General features: G+C 36.1%; 1 protein-coding gene and 1 long non-coding RNA gene across 5 annotated transcripts in view; both read left to right on the forward strand.

The window, feature by feature from the left end:
- Positions 1–16,507, forward strand: part of LOC147839429 (uncharacterized) — a 382,751-nt gene that overhangs the window by 332,162 nt on the left and 34,082 nt on the right. The gene's annotated exons all lie outside the window — the stretch shown is intronic.
- The window catches only part of LOC147832305 (uncharacterized), a 214,569-nt gene that overhangs the window by 196,781 nt on the left and 1,281 nt on the right, over positions 1–16,507 (forward strand). For 3 of the 4 annotated variants that reach the window (XR_015518737.1, XR_015518741.1, XR_015518749.1), the window contains one exon: positions 3,733–5,343. The exons of the other annotated variant lie outside the window; for it this stretch is intronic. The gene's annotated coding sequence lies outside the window, so the exon portion shown is untranslated. Of the gene's footprint in view, positions 1–3,732; positions 5,344–16,507 lie in introns of those variants that run through there. 4 annotated transcript variants of the gene reach the window in all.

Here is a 16,507-nt window from a genome sequence, read left to right on the forward strand (position 1 = left end):
ACATTTTCCCTACCATATTTATAACCCAACAAGACGCAGAAACTGCAGCCTTTCTATGAGTCAGCAGAGCTTTAAAGGTTCTCAGAGTTAACATGATATACTCCACAGGACGCTTTCTCCATTTCTCTTACTCTCTCTCTCTCTCACACACACAGAGAGAGCCGCTAGAATGAGGATTACAGCCAATCCGACTTCTTTTTTCTCTGTTTGAACCACAACCTCCTGTTTTTAGTGACCAATTACATCAAGGCAGGATCAGCACATGTCCAAGCTGCCTTTCATAGACTCCACCGCCCGCCTGCTTGGCCTCACATGTGAGGACATGCTGAACAAACACCACTCTATACCCATTTATAAAGCCGCCTCTATTAAAGGATGCTTCTGAATCATGATAGAAAAGACCTCTGGTTCTTTAAAATCCCACTCATGTCATCAACCCGGACCTGAAGTCGTGGGTACAGGGATTTTTAATTGTTTCTGGTCAGTCGCCGATATTATTATGCACCGATTTATTTTCGATGCTCAGGAAATTTCTGATGAGTTGAGATGAATTAGCACCAAGCATAACTCTCATTCGCTATTGATTGTCGCCTAAGCCAAAGGCAGTTAAAAATAAATCCCTGGGTGAACCAAATGAGGTGCAATTTGTTTGTTTCTCTTGAAGCTTGTAAAGTGGAACCATGTGAAGCAGCCTTATATCTCTGAAGACTTAGCAAATAATTGAAAGTCTCAAATCCCGGTTACCACTTTTCATACATAATTACAAGTCGCAGGCATAGTTTGTTTTGTCTGATGTGGCTCTTTCATTTGCTCGCTGCTGTTTTCAGCCTTGAAATCAGCGTCATTGTTTTATTTCTTTACCCCAGCATAATGCTGTGGCGAAAAGAAGTGAAGGCCGAACTAAAGCAAGTTTTAAAACCTTACATAACTTACAGCATGCACTTGAAATGCGTGAATGCTCTGTCAACATTGGGTGTGCCATTAGGGAGTGAAATGCGGCGCACAGAATTGCTTTCTGATTTGGTGCTTGAGCAGAAATAGTGTGATCAGGTGGTCAGCGCTGACAGCAGTTGGGATGTAATGATGCAGAAGACCTGAGCCAGATCGTTCTGCTCTTGACACTAGTTCAATCCAACAATGCACACTAATACACACGTACCATGAGACTCCTTGCTAAGTAGCTCAAAGCTCCTGATGTATTCATCTGTGCTGGTGCATTTAGAGAGAGGATGATTTATATGTGTACATGCATGGAACAATAAAGTCATATAGAAAAATGATAAATAGGATAAGTCTATCTTCAAAATAGACTGCAAAAGATGTCACTTTCAAGTAATATAAAAAACAAAATGGTTCATATGCCTTTTTTAATACAGATTGTACAAAACAATGAATGAACAAAGCAAAGAATAGAATTGGGGACGCTGTATTTAAGGCGCATTTATGTGATGGCTATACTGAACAATACTCCCTCCTAGTTTATTTGTATCTACTTCATAAACTAAATAGGACTTGTCACATGATCTCTTTTGGGTTTATTTCCATCTATATGTTTTAGGGTGGATTCTGGTTTGGAATTAAATTTTTTTACTTTGCATATATATATATATATATATATATACATATATATATATATATATATATATATACATATATATATATATATATATATATATATATATATATATATATATATATATACATACAATCACCGGGTGGAACCCCCTTTTTACCCTCAGAACTGCATTCATTCTTTGTGGTATAGATTCAAAATGGTACTGGAAATATTCCTCAGAGATTTTGGTCTATACCAACATGATAGCATCACACATTTGCTGCAGATTTGTCGGCTGCACATCCATAATGTGAATCTCCTGTTTCACCACTTCCCAAAGGTGCTCTATTGGATTGAGATCTGGTAACTGTGGAGGCCATTTGAGTACAGGGAACTCATTGTCATGTTCAAAAAACCAGTCCGAGATTATTCACGCTTTATGATATGGTCCGTTTTCCTGCTGGAAGTAGCCATCAGAAGATGAGTACACTGTGGTCATAAAGGGATGGACATGGTCAGCAACAATGCTCAGGTAGAATGTGGCATTGACACATTGCTAAATTTGTACTAATGGGCCCAAATTGTGCCAAGAAATTATCCCCCACACCATTAAACCACCACCACCAGCCTGAAGGTTGTGTGTGAAAATTCCAGTAAATCAGCAGTTTCTGAAATACTCAGACCAGCTCGTCTGGCAACAACAACCAAAGTCGCTTAAATCACTTTTCTCCCCCATTCTGATGCTCAGTTTGAACTGCAGCAGATCGTCTTGACCATGTCTACATGCCTAAATGCAATAGGTGCTGCCATGTGACTGGCTGATTAGAAATTTGCTTCAACAAGCAGTTGGACAGATGTACCTAATAAAATGACCAGTGAGTGTGTATGTCAGTTTGGCATGGCAAATTCTAATAAATTAATTTGCATTAATGGATGTCTAAAAAGTTGTTGAAGATGGGGTGAAGCTATGATCTTAAAATTTCAATTTGATTTAATCGGTTAACCTTTAATAACTATTATTTAACATTGTTTAAAAGTGGCTTCAATGTTGAAAGATCAAAAGACCACATTTTTTCAACCATATTTGAACATTGAAGGTTGGCCATGGTTGGTTTTCAACCATTTAACATTAAACGTTGTATCAACATTGTTTCAGCATTGAGACTACTACTTATTTGAACCATATTTTAATGTTAAAGGTCAGTCATGTGCCAGCTGGGTATTATCAATTATTTAATATTTCTATTTTCAAATATAGTCAGCATGGCGGCTCAGTGGTTAGTACTGTCGCCTCAAAGCGAAAAGGTCGCTAGTTCGAGACCCAGCTGGACCAGTTGTCATTTCTGTGTGGAGTTTGCATGTTCTCCCCATGTTTATGTGAGTTTCACCCGGGTGCTCCGGTTTCCCCCACTGTCCAAAGACATGCGCTATGGGTGAATTGGATTAACTAAATTGGCTGAAGTGTATGCATGCATGTGTGTGTGAATGCGAAAGTGTATAGGTGTTTCCCAGCACTGGGTTGCAGCTGGAAGGGCATCTACTGTGTAAAACATATGCTGGAATAGTTTGCGGTTCATTTCGCTGTGGTGATCTATAATACATAATAGACTAAGTCAAAGGAAAATGAATGATTGAATGGTCAAATATTGACACCTTTCAATTGCCAACAAACTGAGGCTTCAAGCTGGAATTTTCTTTTTTGCGAAATGTAAACTGTCCTACTTAACATTTGATTGGCTATCTCAGTCAGTCTGAGCTTTTACAAATTTTGTTATCCAATCCACTGACTTAATTATTATTTTTTTGATTATACCTTCCACAGAGAAACCGAAGTCATTCAGTTTTAAAATGACACAAAGCTGAGTAAATGACAACAGAATTCTCATTTTTGTGTGAAGTAATAACCGTCAGTTGTATAGCCACTACTGGGAACGGTAGATGATTAATTACAGATTGTCTATAATGATGCTAAAGACTTCAGCTTAACGCTCTTTAAGACTCTAATGACATTCATCAGGAGACTGCAGGCCTAAGATAAACCCTTCCTGACAGCCTGATGGATTGTCTTTTATTTTTTTTCGTCCTGAAACGTCTCTGCGAACACACACAGGAAGAGGTTAATGGTGTGTGCAGTAGCCAGCAGCACTTACTGAAATGGATCATTTTCTTTGTTTCAGCTCCATAATGACTGCATGCGGGACAAACAGAGATCAGCTCTATTAAACGGTCTCAAGACCTTCGAGGGAAGGTGTTCTGCATGAAACCGAAACAATGATAGGCATCGGCCCCAGCAGACGCCTGAATGTTCTGTGTCTCTGTCCTGAAACCTTACTGGATATCTCAGATCTAAAAACGCACGCTATGAAACAACAATGGTAAATTCTACCCAAGCCTTTCCTTAATTCCTTTTCTAGCAGCTCTTTCTATCAGCTCACGGGGGACAAAGAGAGAAGATATTGGGATCTTTCTGTTGTCTGCAACATTAGCGGAGATTGCGTGTAATAAGGGTTCTGGATGGCTCTGACAATCAGAGACTGATTGCTTTGGCTGGTCATAAGAGTGCCAGCGCTGTTTGATGTGCTGACCAAAAAGGCCCGAGCTGCTCTCTGAAGCTTTGCCTCATCACGATATGAGCGTTCAGCAATGTACAAGTAATGAGAGCTCTTGTTTAGCAGGACTCTGAAAGATAGAAACCCAAGTGCATAGAAAGCACTAATGGTGTCAGCTGTATCATCTTAAGCAGCGTTTAGTCGAAAATGTATAAGCACTGCTTCTGAGAAAGAAACGGTGTAGCCTGTACAGCTAGTTAAAGTGTCAGGTGATATAGAGGCAGTTGAATACAGTTAAAGTCAAAACTATTAGCCCTCATGTTTATCCTTTTAAAATATTCCCCAAATGAAGTTTAACAGAGCAAGGAAATTTTCACAGTATTTCCTATAATATTTTTCTTCTGGAGAAGGTCTTTATTGTTTTAATTTGATTAGAATAAGAGCAGTTTTTAATTTTTTAAAACCATTGTAAAGTCAATATTATTAACCCCCTTAAGCAATATTTTTGGCTACATAACAAACCATACAATGACTAGCCTAATAGCCCTAACTTGCCTAATTAACTTAATTAGCTAAGCCTTTAAATTGCACTTTAAGCTGAATGCTAGGGTATAGTTTAATGATTCTGACTTCAACTGTACCTGAAAATAGAATAGAAAAATACAGAATAAAGTCTTTGCAATAACAGGGTAACACAATATTAATTCATTCCTTAACATTAGTTATTGCATGGCTCTCTTGAATAATTGACTCTTATTGGTCAACCACTAATTACATCCAGGTACTACACAGATCATATTGACTGTTATTAAACAATATAATACAATGTGACATACATTTAATATAGTGTTTTTGTAAGTCACGCAGGCAATGGTTCAAACAGGAGCATATAGGTAATCTAAAATACTAAGTGAAAATACAAATCAGGAACTGGTGTGTTTAAGGTGCATGATGGTATTTGTAGTCCAGTTCAGTGACAGATGTCTAGTTTTCCAGCGATCTGCAAGGTTTAGATCGCTGGTGATTGTGACAGTTTAATTGTTTACTTTTGTGTCAAGTAGCTGTGTAATAAGCGGGATGATGTACATCTACAGTAGCTGATTGGTTTTCACTGAAATAAAGCCCTTAAAATAAACTAGACATTTTTAACACTGAAAATATGTGCACACACATACACAAAATGACTTAAATAATAAATGCAGCATGGTAGCTCAGTAGTTGGCACTGTCGCCAAACAGTAAGAAGGTCTCTAGTTCGAGTGCAGCTGGAGGGTCCCTGGATTTTATTTAGGTGCTCCGATTTCCCCCTCAGTCCAAAGACATGCGCTATAAGTGAATTGGATGAAATAAATTGGCCGTAGTTTATGACTGTGTGAGTGTATGGGTGTTTTCCTTTACGGGGTTGTAAATGGAAAGGCATCCGCTGCATAAAGCATATGCCGGAATAGTTGACGCTTCATTCCGCTGTGGTGTCTCCTTATAAATAAGCCGAAGGGAAAGTGAACGATTTACAAGCAGTGTCTAAGTGAAAATACAGTTGTTGTTTTCTTAGGGTGCTTTCACACTAACACTTTTGGTCTGCACCCGGATTCTTCTGTAATCTGGCACCCGTGAACTGTACCCGAATACGCCTGAAAGAGGTGATCTGGAATACGGTTCACACGAACTCTGGTCCGGTGTACTTCTGATATAAATGCAATCGTACCAAATAACGGAAGTGAACCGCCAACTGTACAACAAACTATCATTTTCATAATGTTCATTTGTGTGTGTGTGTATGTGTGTGTGTGTGTGTGTGTGTGTGTGTGTGTGTGTATGTGTGTGTGTGTGTGTGTGTGTCTGTGTATCACATACTGTACCTTGTGGACAATTGGGACTGAGCCAGGGCAAGCACAGTGATCATGTCTTCTTGTTTCCTCCAAAATCAGCTTCTGCAGACATTGCGCTATGTTCTGAACATTTATAATATTTTTGCAGCAGATAGACACGAATCGCTCTCTGTATGTCCAAAACCAAAAGATTCAGTAAAAGCAGAACGACAGCAAAGTGCATATGTCTCCATTTTGCCTCTTTGCTTTCGTGCCGTCATCTAGCAACAGCCTTACACACAACAGCAGCTCTATGATGCAAGCGTACCGGGGTTCAGAAGGAACAAAGACAGTGTGAACACAAACCAACCAAGAGGGTGGCAAGGGGGGGACAATCGAACTTGGATACGGTCAGGCAATTGAACCAAGTGTAAAAGCACCCTTAAACCTCTTTACATTTAATTTAAATCAGATCAGATTCCTTAAAGAGTTAGTTGACCCAAAAGTCAAAATGAAGTTATTATTTAATCTCCCTTCCATAGTTTAAAACCTATTTGAGTTTCCGAATAAAAAAAATAAAAACAATATGAAAAGCTATATTTTAAAAAACGACTATGGAATGCTATAGAAGTCAATAGCTATGTTTCCATCCAAAAATGCGAATAAACTTTATGCGCACAACTGGATTATCGCATAAAAGTTGTGCGAATGAAGCATCGTTTCCATCCAACGAGTCAAAGCGAACAAAGCGTCACTTCCTGATTAACTGGCGGCAAATATCAACAGTAAAAACTGCATTTGCTGCAATAGGAGAAGCTGCATCAATCTTTTCTAAATGAATGCCCCTCAGAATACAAGCCTGACAAGCAGTGAGCGCGCAGTGACGTTTGAAGGTGTCAGAAGCGGAGCACAGGCGCTCTTGATTCTGGAGGTCATTAATAATATAATAACATTAATACTGAAATGGTAAGGCGTTTTATAATGACCACAACAACATTTCAGATGTTTTATAATGTGCTCAGCCTGACGTTTTATCCATTCACACACATTTTTATCATCACATGATCTTTTTTAACAAAATCACATGACCTTTTTTAATGCGCATGCTGGATTTTGTGCGGTGAAAGTGTTTCCATCGCAGTTTATGCGCATCTTCTCTTATCGAATAAAAAGTTTATCCTACCCAGTTAGGCGCATACGTTTTTTATGTGCATTTTCAAAATTTATGCGCATCATGGCGTTTCCATCAACTGTTTTTTTTTTATGCGCAAAAAAATTAAATAAAAAAAAGGTGGATGGAAACATAGCTAATGGGTGCCAGCTTTTAAATAGGTAATTTTGTGTTCAACAAAAGAAAGAAACTTTAAAACAGTATAATCCGAACACCTAAAACCACATGAAAGAGAGTAAATGATGAGGTAATTTAGAATTTTGGGTGTTCTATCCCTTTGAGGTTGTATTAGTTTAAGATTTCAAAACAAAAATTGTACAGCTTTTATACTTTATACCAAGAGTGTCCAAACCTTTTTATATTATTAGCCATGGGCCAAAGGTAAATAAATATAAACTATATCACGGTAAAGTCGCCATACAGTAGCTAATTTCCAAATTTATTTAATAATAATTAAAAGTGAATCAAAAACATTAATTTAAATCATATTAACTAATGCAGTAACTATTTTAAAGTGATAACTTATTGCAATAAAAACATAACAGTGAACAGTGGAGTTCAATGCTAAATACATTAGTCAAGCAGAATCTGCCTTTGCTTTGATTTGCTCACCAAAGTCTCTGCATTGTCCTCGATCCATCAGAGGACAGTACTGTATGTACATTTGAACTTAATCTGATCAGTTTACAATATTTAATTGAAACATTTCATTTCAGTAAGCTTTTAATGATAAAACAAACAAACAAAAGGTTAAATTAGATTTGAAATCACAATCTCTTAAGCATCCCCATCATTCCTCCTCTTTTCTTAGATGGCATGGTTGGTTTGGGCATCTCTGCTTTATACTTTAGCTTTTAATCAGAAGTGGCATACTCGCATTGCAAGATACCCATGGAACAGTTTTACACAGTGTCTATGGTTTCTCAGAGGAATGTCTTAAGACAATAAGAAATGGCCTCTCAAACAACATAATTCTTATTCAAAGGGCAGATCTGTTAGAATCACAATGAAATTTATGTACGTCTAAGTCCAGTTTACTTGAACACCCACCATATCTACCCTTTAAATCTTTGTATCTTTTTATAAATTGCAAAATCTCAAAACTGTGTCTCTCATGTTGTTTTAAACAGACATGTCCTCACTCTCTGCTGACCACTAATTTACGACCACATAAATAATGCTTGTAACATTTAATCAAGCACAAAATAACCGTGTTTAACTTGATCCACTATTATGGCTGATTAACGTGTTGGCCTTTTCTGGCATATTTAACTATAGAGAGGCTGGTGCCGGTGGTGCTTAGATTTTAGGTCTTTAGAAACAGTCATTACTCACGTTGTTGACATCATAGTGTGTAATATGCTATTATCCCGCATTGCACAATAGCATGTTAGTATTGAAGCCAACGCAGGTAGACATTACGGTAATGACTTTAATTAGTTGTCTGGTGCCCCTGACTGGCTTGATTAACTCTGACTAACAGATGCGAGTGTAAATGCTGTTTTTACGTATAATAAAGATGCTGTGTGGGAAAGTTGTATTAAATGTGAATTATTGGGATACTGGTTTGGTATTGATACATATGCAATAATATTGATATTCAAATCATAGCAATACAAATTGTGGGCTGCTTTTATTTATTTATTTATTTAATTATTTATTTATTTATTTATTTGTTTATGTATTTATTTTTTCATTTATTTATGCGGTTAGTTTATTTTTTTTATGTTTGATAGTTTTTGTTTAATGTCTATTCTAAAACACAAACATTTTTGAAGAATGAAATATTAAATGTTCTTTTCAAAATGTTTTTTTCAATGTTACCTTAAATTTTAGGCTGCACGGTGGCGCAGTGGGTAGCCCAATCGCCTCACAGCAAGAAGGTCTCTGGCTTGAGCCGCGGCTTGGTCAGTTGGCACAAGTCCAAGTACATGTGTTATCGGTGAATTGGGTAGGCTAAATTGTCCTTAGTGTATGTGTGTGAATGAATGTGTATGGATGTTTCCCAGTGATGGGTAGCAGCTGGAAGGCCATCAACTGCGTAAAATATTTGCTGGATAAGTCAGCAGTTCATTCTGCTGTGGCAACCTCAGATTAATATTGGAACTAAGCTGAAAAGAACACGGGGAGAACATGCAAACTCCACACAAAAACGGCAACTGGCCCAGCCAGGGGTGTGTTTCCCAAACAACGACGTAACACGTGGCTGAACTCTCATAGTATGATGCATCGTTTGGTAAAAGATTGATGTTGTGTAAAAGTGTTTCACGAAACCCGTAGTTTCTCTGTCGCAGATCCATTGTTTGAATCACGTTACAATGTAAAACACACATAATGATGCTCTAAACAGGGTGGTAACAACTTCTTTAGAGAAAAACCCCATGATTTCATTGCGTAAATTATATTGTTTTACACACATTTAAAAAAAATGCAATATTAGTTTTGGTAAAAACATGCACTCGTTTTTAATATTAATTGAAATATATGTAAATGGCACGCACAGGGCCTATGTTTCCTTTACAAATAATAATGGGAATATTCCATAGTATATTCTAAAGCATAAAACCACTTACAAAAAGCTAACACATATTATAATCTCATATATAAATCATATATAAAAAAACAAAAATGAGACTATATATTAAGAAATTTAATTTAATATACATATTATTTATTAGGAATTATTTTTTTTTACCTTAATAATAATATTATTAATAATAATGCAAACCACTGCAGAAATGTTCAAACCAGCAGGCCCATGTCATATACAGCACAGATACTTAATAAATAAATTAAAAGCCTTAACCTATATGCTATGTTTTTTGCTTTCACAAGCTGTGGAGACGCAACGTAAATTCTACTTTTAAATAATTCACCTTATTCTCCGCCGACGAGCGGGCGCTGCCATTTTGATCTCTTTGTCTCGCGACTTCCGGTCACATTCACTTCAATTCATTTTTTGACGTTAACAACTGCTCGTTACGCTGCTTGATGTTGCAATTTAATATTTTCTTATTATATTATGCTACTTGGTCTGTGTAGTCATGCAAACATTTGTTTGTAGAGCAAGTAGTTTGACCATTTTCTGCCATTTATTATTAGTCATTTCTCCCATAGACGACTGAATCGGAAGTTCTAAGACAATCGCGAAAACAGGCGCACTTCCGCTATTTTAGAATAGGGTCAATAGGTCACCTATAGCTTTAGTCACGGCTGTGTTCAAATTGACATCAATGTTTTCAAAGTGCACTGCGAAGGGAGTGCAATTGTAAACATCACTAAATCGCTTAAAAGATCGCTAAAACTGAACTGTAAAAATACTTTGAAAGCAAATTACACCTAAGAGTGATTACTTTAATGCTTTTTTTTATAACTCCAAGTTTAAATGTTAGATTGTTCTAAAGGAATAGCAGGGCAAAGGGGGGGGGGGGGGGGGGGTAACTGGGAATAGAACACAGCCAGGAACAATATTTCTAACTACAGCTCCAGTGGTGTAGTTGCAAGCATACATGTTTACAATGCAGTTTGCGAATGTTCGTTGGAATGAGGATTTGGGAAATCCCAAATCAACGAACTATGCTTGTAATGATGAAACTTGCGAGAATTAAGGGGTATCTGTGTAACAAGAGGTAACAAAACGTATTCATATCTTTTTTTTTTTTTTACTTAATTTTACAATGAATAACATAAAACATAAAACATAAAAACATGAGCATAAATCAGCTATGCATGTATATATTTCTGAAATTTAATCTTCTCTTAACTCTTACCTTTTGCATTGCGTATTTTTAGAATGATTTGTCATGCATGAGATACTGGAAAGCAAATGTACAATGACTGAAACGTCTTTTTAAAGTATGTTCAGGTAGAAAAACTGGAAAAAATGTTGCTCAGTGGAATGAAAAATGTGTTGTGTGTCAGCGGCCCCTTACTGTATTCCACATTCCCACAATGGAGGGTACTGGGAAATATGAAATGTTGATCCCTATTTTCAGTTTCACCAGCTGTGTGTGTCAATATATCACTTTGTGGCAGAAAACTTTGATTATTTTCTTTGAAAGTTGATTGTTTTCTTTGAAAGGTGGGACTGTCTTCATCTGTGCTTCCTGTGGATATACTTGAAAAATAAATTGAACTTGTTGTTTTTTTTAACAACACCCTTGATACAGTATCATCTGCACCTGCATGAAAAGCTTACTGTTACTGTAATGTGAGACACATTTTACCCAGAAACAGATGCACATTTCTAATTATTTTTTAGGAGAAATATCCATACATACATCATACATACATCATACACACACACACACACACACACACACACACACACACACACACATAACCCACTGTGAATCAGTGACATATTAATTATAACTTTTTTTTTCAATTCATCTTTATTTCTATAGCGCTTTTACTATGTAGATTGTGTCAAAGCAGCTTAACATTCTAGTCAATTAAAACTGTCTGTCCAATTTTTAAAGTTGAGGTTCATTTCAGTTCAATTCAGTGTAGTTTAATTTTCACCGCTGAAAGTCCAAACACTAAAGAACAAATCCATCGATGCACAGCTTCACAAATCCCAAACCAAGCAAATCAGTGGTGACAGTGGCAAGGAACAAACTTTACCAATTTACAAAAGGGAAGTAAAACAATTAATGTCTATAACCAAATCTTCCCAAGCATATTTAGAACAGAATCACAATGATGATTTACTTATTAAATATAACTTTACATTTACACATCATACAAAATGGGTCATCTCCACCTATTTATATATTTATATTTAGCTTGATTATACACTCAATTTTGTATTTTTTTTCGCTGCTTGTTTAAAATACTTATTTAACAGGAGTTGGAAAAAAAAAAAAAAAATATATATATATATATATATATATATATATATATATATATATATATATATATATATATATATATATATATATATATATATATATGAAGAAATTGTGTGCAACCCTGCTTTTTTCACAGTGCATATATAACTTACATTTTTAAATTGACAACTTAAATAGTTTGAGTTCCAGTGACATTATTAAACTGATTATGATCAACCACACTAAAAAAAAAAAATTTTTTTTTACTGCTTGTTCATACAAATTTAAAATGAGCTGAATCAACACAATTCTTGAGGGTTTTTTTTTTTTTGGACAACTTATATATTATATGTTCAGTTCACATATATTGTTAAAAACAATTAAGATTACTTAATTGATTTGTGTTGGGAAACCATGAAGAATATGTGTGGAAGCCAGCATTTTTTATAGTGTAATTTGAACTTGAATGGAGTTATTTTTAATGTCTCAGCATTAGTGTATGTGTCTGACATAAGTAAAGTCAGTAAATATAAGATAATGATTAAAAAAGTTTACAATTTACTTTAAGGTAGAATTCCCCCAGACAGACCGACTAAACAGACCGACTGTTACTTTTGCCTTTATAAACTCCTGGTTGGCTGTTATTAAGGTAGTAATTACACTGTAAAAATATGCTGGGTTCCACACAATTGATTTGTGTTGGGACAACATAAAGGAATTAAGTTTTTGCAAATGTAAGTGGATTGAACATAAAACAAATAAGTTGTCATTAAAAAAAAATCATGAATTGTGTTCTTTCAGCTCATTTTAAATAAACCCAGCAAACAATTTTGTGTTTAATAGACGCTAATAGACATAGAAAGCTTGGCTAAAACGTAGGCTGTCAGTGAAAATCTAATAGACGTCTAAGAATAGGCCAAAACTAGACTAGTCGTCAAATAGGCAGATTACACAGACATTATATGTCTAGTCATTCATTTCTGTTTATTTGATGACTAGTCTAGTTTTGGCCTATTCTTAAAGGTCTATTAGATTTTTACTGACAGCCCAACTTTAGCCTTGTTTTAGATAAGATGACTATGTTTAGACGTCTATTAGGCATCTATTACACATCTTTTAAAAACAAAAAAATGCTTGCTGGAAAGTAGTTTGATCAAACAGCAAATGTCATTTTCTTGTATGTACAGTAGGTTTAGATATTGGGTAGGATTAGATTTTCCTGCAAAATAAGCCTTTTGTATATATTAATAAACAATATTTTAATAAACAGTTAATAAGCCATAGTTAATAGTGAGATTTGGTAATTTGGTAAAGTGTTTCCAAAATAATCAGCATAAAACATCCATTTAAGCCTTAAGTACTATTCCCCCCACTCAAAATGGAGTGAATATATCTAATATTTATATATTAGAAGCTTGAATTTGTCTTATTGTATATGAAGACAAGCAATATTTACCATTTGCAGCAGAATTAGTTTAGTATTGTTTGCTTTCAGATAAGCATTGCATTCTGTGTTTAAATATTAGTTTAGAAACTCGTTTCCTTTCGTGTGCAGACAAGAATAGCATGTGGGACAACTGTTTTTAACAACCATCCGGTTTGTAAATGCTTTATAGTTTTCCACCAGTAACTTCGCAGCTTTCTTTCCAGTTGATATTAATTTTACATTTCACACTTTATGGGCATTTTACGCAGACTAATTCTCCAGCAGCTGCACCATTAACTGTTCAATCACTCATGGCGTTCAGTGCAATAAAAAGAGCTGTGAGGCGAGACACGGTGCGGGTTTGCGGTGAGGGTGACACACGGGAAGACCCGCTGTGGGCTGACGGAGTGGCATTCAGCGCTCCCAGGCCTGTTTCTGGCTGGCCGCTTTTCCAAAGCCCAGCTCTCCCAGCAGGTGATATGGGTAGCTACTGTTTATTAAGCTGTTTTGTGGGCAGTAAAATGCAAGAAGTGGCCTATTAGGCCTTGTCTGTGTCTGACAGACTGTGGCCAAGCAGTTCACTAATTACTGGTTATAAACGCTTTAATTTCATTACTTATCGCTGAGCCCAGCAAAAAGGAAAGACATTATTTGTTCAAATCGACCAATACCAGTCATGTAAATCACAGTTTACTCTGCTTCCATTTTCCAATTAGGTGCTGCTGGCTTGAGCTCAAATGACAAACTCAGATGCACGTTTTTGCCTAAACTGGGTTAACTTGCTTAAATAAGCACAATCCTGAACTAGTCTTATAAAAAATGGAAAGAAGAAAAATAGGTAACACTTTAATTTCGGTAACAATTCTCACTATTCACTCGTTTACATGCTTATTGCTTAGATAATTGGCTGTGTATTAGTACTTATACAATCTTATTGTACATGCCTAATCCTACCCAATACCTATTGATATAGAAATCTGATATTTGGAAATATGTGCAAATTACATACACTCACTGGACACTTTATTAGGTACACTGCTCGTTAACGCGAATTTCTAATCAGCCAATCACATGGCAGCAACTCAGTGCATTTAGGCATGTAGGGGGGAGAGAGGTGATTTAAATGACTTTTAATGTGGTGTGGTTGTTGGTACCAGACGGGCTGTTCTGGCACAACCATCTCTAGGGTTTACAGAGAATGGCCTGAAAAAAGGGAAAATATCCAGTGAGTAGCAGTTCTGTTGGCGCAAATGACTTGTTGATGCCAGAGGTCAGAGGAGGATGGCCAGACTGGTTTGAGCTAATAGAAAGGCAAAAGTAAGTCAAATAACCACTCGTTACAACCAAGGTATGCAGAAGAGCATCTCTGAATGCACAAAATGTCCAACCTTGAGGTGGATGGGCTACAGCAGCAGAAGACCACACCGGGTGCCACTCCTGTCAGCTAAGAACAGGAAACTAGGGCTCCAATTTGCACAGGCTCACCAAATATGGCAATAGAAGTTTAGAAAAACGTTGCCAATCGTTGGTCTAATCAAATTCACATCCAACGTGCAATACATTGTGGGGAATATCAGCAGCTAGAGTATGGACGGTTCTACACTTTTGTTGGGACGCAGCAACTGACTTCACAAGAAGATGATTCAAGTTTTAAGATGGCCCAGCCAGAGCCCAGACCTAAACTGAATTGAAAATTTGTGATGTGATCTGTAGAGAGCTGTGAACAGGAGATGCTCTTACAGTATGACAAGTTTGGAGCATTTCTCCAGAGAATTGTGGGCTGATATTGCCAATCGGAGATGTGCCATGCTGATTGTCGCATATACCAAAACACTTTGTGTTGTAATAAAACCAAACGGTGCTTCAACAAGGTATTGGTTTCAGGGTGTGCACACTTATGCAACCACATTATTCCAGTTTTTTTCTTTCATTTGTTTTCTCTCACCTAAAATAGTTCCGCTTGTTTTTAGTTTAGTTTTACAGGGTATATTTTAAGGTGGCAAAAAATCTGAAATTGTTTATCTTAGTCTTATTTTTAACACCACAGAAACCTGTGATTAACATATTTTAATTATAAGAGTTGGAAAAAGTTATATATGTATATAAAATAATAAGTAAACGTGTATTTTAATTTCATATATCAGATTTTTATGTGTGTATACTCAACTACTACCTTACTAAGTATTAATAAACAGCAAATTAGTATGGTATAGAGTTTTTGAGAGTGTTTTAGGAAATAATTAAATTTATACCTTGACCAAAATTTCCTTCCCACTATAGGAGTTTTGTTTACCCCTTTTGAGGGAATGCATGGGAACATGTTACAACCATGTGTATGCTTTTAGACCCATTTAAATATGTTTTCCTCAAAACACAGAACACCCAGCAAGTCACATATCGTATAATTTAGGAATTATAGCTCCTTTAATTTTGTTCTTATGCTTAATTGTTTATGATTATAGCTCAATAGCACAACGCTATTAATCAAAAACAAATGTTGTGGCTATTTGTGCTTCAGACGTCAGCAAATCTCTAAAACCCACAAGGCTTCATATGGCATATTATATTCCAATAATTACTGTAAAAGTGCAAGGAACTTAATCTCCTCTGTGCCAGACTGTTCTGGGCTGACTGAAACCAGATCATGCTTCAAACTGGTTTCCTTTCATTTTTGGGTTTATTGGGTTGTGGGTTCAAACCATAACCACAGTTTTTAGACTGATGAAGTTATATCCACCACATTTTTAGATATTGGAGGAAAATTGTGAGATTAGTTATAATTATTTGGCATGAATTGACAGTCACAGAATTTTAGTGGTATAAGACAGAAAGACCAAATCAATGGAGCCACGCACAAAACCAGTCTGTTGTTGCACAGGTGTATTTTTGATAAAACCATAAATAATTGATATGGGCTACAATTTTAGATTCATATTTAGTCAAAAATCATTAGAATATTAAGTAAAGATCATGTTCCATAAAGATATTTAGTACATTTTCTACTGTAAATTGTTCCAATCTTTATCAAATGTCTTTTTATTAGTGATATGCAATGAAAAAAACACTTCGTTTTAGCAACTTTAAAGGCAATCCACTCAGTATTTACATTAGTTTGATCCCTTTGATTCCAGATTTTCTAAAGATTTTATCTCAGGCAGATAGCGGAC

This window comes from Danio rerio, chromosome 20, assembly GCF_052040795.2.
Source record: "Danio rerio strain M-AB ecotype USA chromosome 20, GRCz13ab, whole genome shotgun sequence".
Taxonomy (NCBI): Eukaryota; Metazoa; Chordata; class Actinopteri; order Cypriniformes; family Danionidae; genus Danio; species Danio rerio.